Source organism: Triticum dicoccoides, chromosome 7B, assembly GCF_002162155.2.
Source record: "Triticum dicoccoides isolate Atlit2015 ecotype Zavitan chromosome 7B, WEW_v2.0, whole genome shotgun sequence".
NCBI classification, from domain to species: domain Eukaryota; kingdom Viridiplantae; phylum Streptophyta; class Magnoliopsida; order Poales; family Poaceae; genus Triticum; species Triticum dicoccoides.
This window is the reverse complement of record NC_041393.1, coordinates 55,019,668-55,024,722: the sequence shown is the minus strand read 5'-3', so window position 1 is coordinate 55,024,722 and position 5,055 is coordinate 55,019,668.

Below are 5,055 nucleotides of genomic sequence, written 5' to 3'. Positions count from 1 at the left end.
TGCGGATCCTTGATCCAGCACCTAGCACCAAATACTCTGAAGTAGCTGACATTTGGCTTCTTGCCAGTAAGGATCTCATAGGATGTTTTGTTCAGAAGCTTATGGATGTAAACACGGTTGATGATGTGACATGTTGTATCAATAGCTTCAGGCCAGAACTTTCTTGGTGTCTTGTACTCGTTGAGCATTGTTCGAGCCATCTCAATGAGGGTTCTGTTCTTGCGCTCTACGATGCCATTTTGCTGAGGTGTGTATGGAGCAAAAAACTCATGAGTGATTCCCATTGTATCCAGATAAAGATCAAGCCCGGTGTTCTTGAACTCAGTGCCGTTGTCACTTCTGATATGCTTGATCTTGACGCCATAATTGTTCATGGCACGATTGGTGAAGCGTCTGAAGACATCTTGCACTTCAGTCTTGTAGAGAATTATGTGCACCCATGTATATCTTGAGTAGTCATCAGCAATGACGAAGCCATAGAGACAAGCAGTTGTTGTGAGGGTAGAGTAGTGAGTAGGGCCAAATAAGTCCATGTGTAACAGCTCGAAGGGTTGAGATGTCGTCATGATTGTCTTCGAGGGGTGCTTTGCCCTAGTCATCTTTCTAGCTTCGCAGGCATCACACAAATGATCCTTCTTGAACTTGACACCCTCGATGCCTATGACATGCTTCTTCTTGACGAGTGTGTGTAAGTTCCTCATGCCAGCATGCCCCGGCCTCCGATGCCAGAGCCAACATTCTGAAGCTTTTGCAAGAAGACATACGGCTAGCTGTGGACCTGCTGAGAAATCTACCATGTATAGATCATCTTTCCGATACCCTTCAAAGACTAGAGACTTGTCAGATTCCATTAGTACAAGGCAACGATATTTTCTGAATAGCACAATCATGTTCAAGTCACAAAGCATTGAGATAGACATTAAGTTGAAACCAAGGGATTCAACAAGCATCACTTTATCCATGTGTTGATCCTTTGAGATTTTGAGATTGCAACTCTACCTAGACCCAATACCTTGCTTTTACCAGTGTCAGCAAATGTGATGTGACTCTTGTCTGATGGACGTAAGGTTGAGTCCATGAGAATACTTCGGTCACCAGTCATATGATTAGTGCATCCGCTGTCCATAATCCATTCTGAAGCATGAGGTGTCATACCCTACAGTGCAGTTAGGAGGATAGGCTTCACAAAGAGTGTTGTGAAGCATAAGCATTTGATGCACACAAGGATTATCATAGCTTAGATCAAGGTTAGGACTCATAGTATGACTGGTAAGCGATTCAGATGTGAAATACATAGTATGACCATTTTATCATGCGTCCCTTATTGTGTTTTAGGTCCCCAGCAATAGTATCGGACGCCTTTGATTGCAGGCTGGAGACCTTATTCTGCAAAAGAAAGTTAATTCTTCTTCACCACCCACATCTTCAGGGGTGGCTTAGAAGCAATGAGTCTAAGTGCAGCATCTGAGAACTTCGGCTTTGGAGCCCTAGCAAATAGCCTTGCAGGAGATGAATGATACTCATATGAATAAGCAGAAAAGTTCTTAGTTCTATGAACATAGCGGTTCGAAGACACATGCTCATATTCATAAGTTTGAGTGCGATTTCCCTGCAAAACATTGGCGTTAGGGTGACTCAGGTGAGTCATGTATCTGTATGAAGCCTTTGGGCCATATGAAGCCATTGGTCTGGGGTTTGTCTTCTTCCCTGGTGGTGTCATGATCACATTCACTGAAAGATTCCCAAGACGGCTTTTGGGAACCCAGATCTTCTTCATAGGTGGTCCATTCCTGCAGTTAGTACCAATATACCTGGCAAACACTTCACCATTCTGATTCTTGAACATCTTATAGTTTGCATCAAGGGATTCATCAATGATAATAGGATTAGCACAGGTAAAGCCAGATAAGGTGGATGGATCCACTGAAGGTCCCTTTGCAGCAACCCATGTGGTTTTGGGATACTGCTCAGGCTTCCAGTAGGAACCATCAACATTCATTTTCCTCTCGAACCCAACATCCTCTTTCCTAGGGTTTCGGTTCAGAATCTGCTTTTTGAGGACATCGCAAAGTGTCTAATATCATTTCAGACTTTTATACATCCCTGTTTCAAACAATGTCTTCAACCTAGCATTTTCATTAGTAATAGTAGTGGTATCCTCCGTAGAGGGGTTAGTTTCCACATCAGTAGTTGAAGACAATGCAACAGTAGCAGCAGTGGAACATTCAGCAACAGAGGTAGCGTTATCATGCTCAATGCATTTTAGACAAGGTGGTTCAAATTCATCCTGAGCGGAACTGATCTGTTGAGCGCGAAGTGACTCATTCTCCTTCTGAAGATCTTCATGAGCCGCTTTCAATTTCTCAAGCTCTTGCTTCCTTTGAAGATAATCATAGGAGAGCTTTTCATAAGTGGTTGAGAGCGTCTCATGAAGACTTTCAAGTTCTTGGTACTTAGCATGAAGATTTTCTATGTCTTCAACTAAGGATTGTGAACGTGTCATTTCCGCGTCCAACAGGTCATCGCTTTTGTCTACCAGTTTTTGAGTATGTTCCATAGCCTTTTGTTGTTCAGTTGCAATTTTAGCAAGTGTTTTGTAGCTGCGTTTGGATTCACAATCAGAGTCATCTTCACTTGATGTTTGAAAGTAAGCATCACGTGATTTTACCTTGGCACCACGTGCCATGAAGCAGTAGGTGGGAGCAGGATCGTCCTTGTCATTAGCTTCAGCGTTGGTGTGGAAGTCATTGTCTTTAGTTTTGAAGATGGACTTGGCAACATAGGCTGTGGCTAGAGCCAGACTTGCAACGCCAGGGTCAGACTCCTCTTCAGATTCCACCTCCGCCTCCTCAGAAGCAGACTCCTCCTCTGAATCCATTTCCTTGCCAACAAAAGCACGAGCCTTGCCAGATGAGCTCTTCTTATGAGATGAAGACCTTGATGAGGACTTGGAAGAAGACTTTGAAGATTTCTTCTTCTTCTTGTCATCAGAATCATATTCCTTGCTCTTCTTCTTCTTCTCATTGTCCCACTGTGGACACTCAGAGATATAGTGTCCAGGTTTCTTGCACTTGTGACATGTTCTCTTCTTGTTGTCATGACTGGAAGCTTCATCATTTCTTGAGCTAGATCATGAAGACTTTCTGAAGCCCTTCTTCTTGACAAGCATAGCAAGTTCCTTTCCAATGTCTTCAGGATCATCAGAACCGCAGTCAGATTCTTCTTCAGATGAGTAAACAACTTTTGCCTTCAAAGCACGAGTTCGGCCATAGTTGGGACCATAGATATCTCTTTTCTCAGAAAGATGGAACTCATGTGTGTTGAGCCTCTCAAGTATATCAGACGGATCGAGTGTCTTGAAGTCAGGGCGTTCTTGTATCATGAGGGCAAGGGTGTTAAAGGAGCTGTCAAGTGATCTCAGTAGTGTCTTGACGATTTCATGCTTGGTAATCTCAGTGGCGCCGAGAGCCTGAAGCTCATTTGTGATGTCGGTGAGGCAATCAAACATGAGCTGGACATTTTCATTGTCGTTTCTCTTGAAGCGGTTGAAGAGGTTGCGAAGAATACTGATCCTTTGATCTCTCTGGGTTGAGACGCCTTCGTTGACCTTGGATAGCCAGTCCCAGACTAGCTTTGACATTTCCAGAGCACTCACACGGCCATACTGTCCTTTGGTCAGATGACCACAGATGATGTTCTTTGCAGTAGAGTCTAGTTGAATGAACTTCTTGACATCAGTAGGGGTGACACCTTCACCAGTTTTGGGAACGCCGTTCTTGACGACATACTAGAGGTCGACATCAATGGCTTCAAGATGCATGCGCATCTTATTCTTCCAGTAGGGATATTCAGTTCCATCAAACACGGGGCAAGCAGCAGAGACTTTGATTATCCCTGCAGTCGACATAGCTAAACTCTAGGTGGTTCAACCGAATCACACAGAACAAGGGAGTACCTTCCTCTGATACCAATTGAAAGTGCTAGTTATCGACTAGAGGGGGGTGAATAGGCGATTTTTATCAAAGTCTTCAAAACGTGGAAGTTTCGAAGACAAACAATAGAAATGACCTAATTGATATGCAGCGGAAGATAAACTACAACAAGCAAACTATAGTCAAGTATGCAATAATGTGAAAGTACAAAGACTAATAGCAGCTTGGTAGTAAGGATCAGGATGGAAGATAGTATGAAGCCAACCAACAATAGTAGTCAAGCAATGAAGTCAAACAGGTACGACAAATAGGCAAAGACTTCACGAAGACAAACTCAAAGTAAAAGGAGGGAGAGGATAGAACCAGTCACTTGTTGAAGACACATGATTTGTTGGACCAGTTCCAGTTGCTGTGACAACTGTACGTCTCGTTAGGGAGGCTGAGATTCAACTCAGAAGACCGCGTCTTCACCTTATTCCCCTTGAGCTAAGGACACACAGTCCTTGCCCAATCACTCTGGTAAGTCTTCAAGGTAGACTTCCGAACCTTCACAGACTTCGTTCACCGGCGATCCACAATGACTCTTGGATGCTCAGAATGCGACGCCTAACCGGCTGGAGGATACACAGTCCTCAAGTGTAATAAGTCTTCAGGTCACTCAGACAGAAAGACTTCAGTGATGCCTAACACTCTTTGGCTCTGGGTGTTTGGGCTTTGTCCTCGCAAGGATTTCTCTCTCTCAAAGGCTTCGAGGTGGGTTGCTCTCAAACGACAAAAGCCGTGAACTAACTTTGAGCAGCCCCCAATTTATGGTGTAGGGGGTGGGCTATTTATAGCCACAAGGCAACCTGACCTGATATGTCCGAAATGTCCCTGGGTCACTAAGGAACTGACACGTGTTCCAACGGTCAGATTTCAAACACACACGGCAACTTTACTTGGGCTACAAGCAAAGCTGACTCATCCAGCTCTGGATAAGATTTGCTCTCATTGTCTTCGCTCGAAGACATAGGATTTGGGTTGAGCATCACTTCAGTCATTCTGACTTTGTTCACTTGGACCCCACTTAACAGTACGGTGGTTCCTATGACTCAACAAAGAAGAAAAGGGAACAACGAAACAA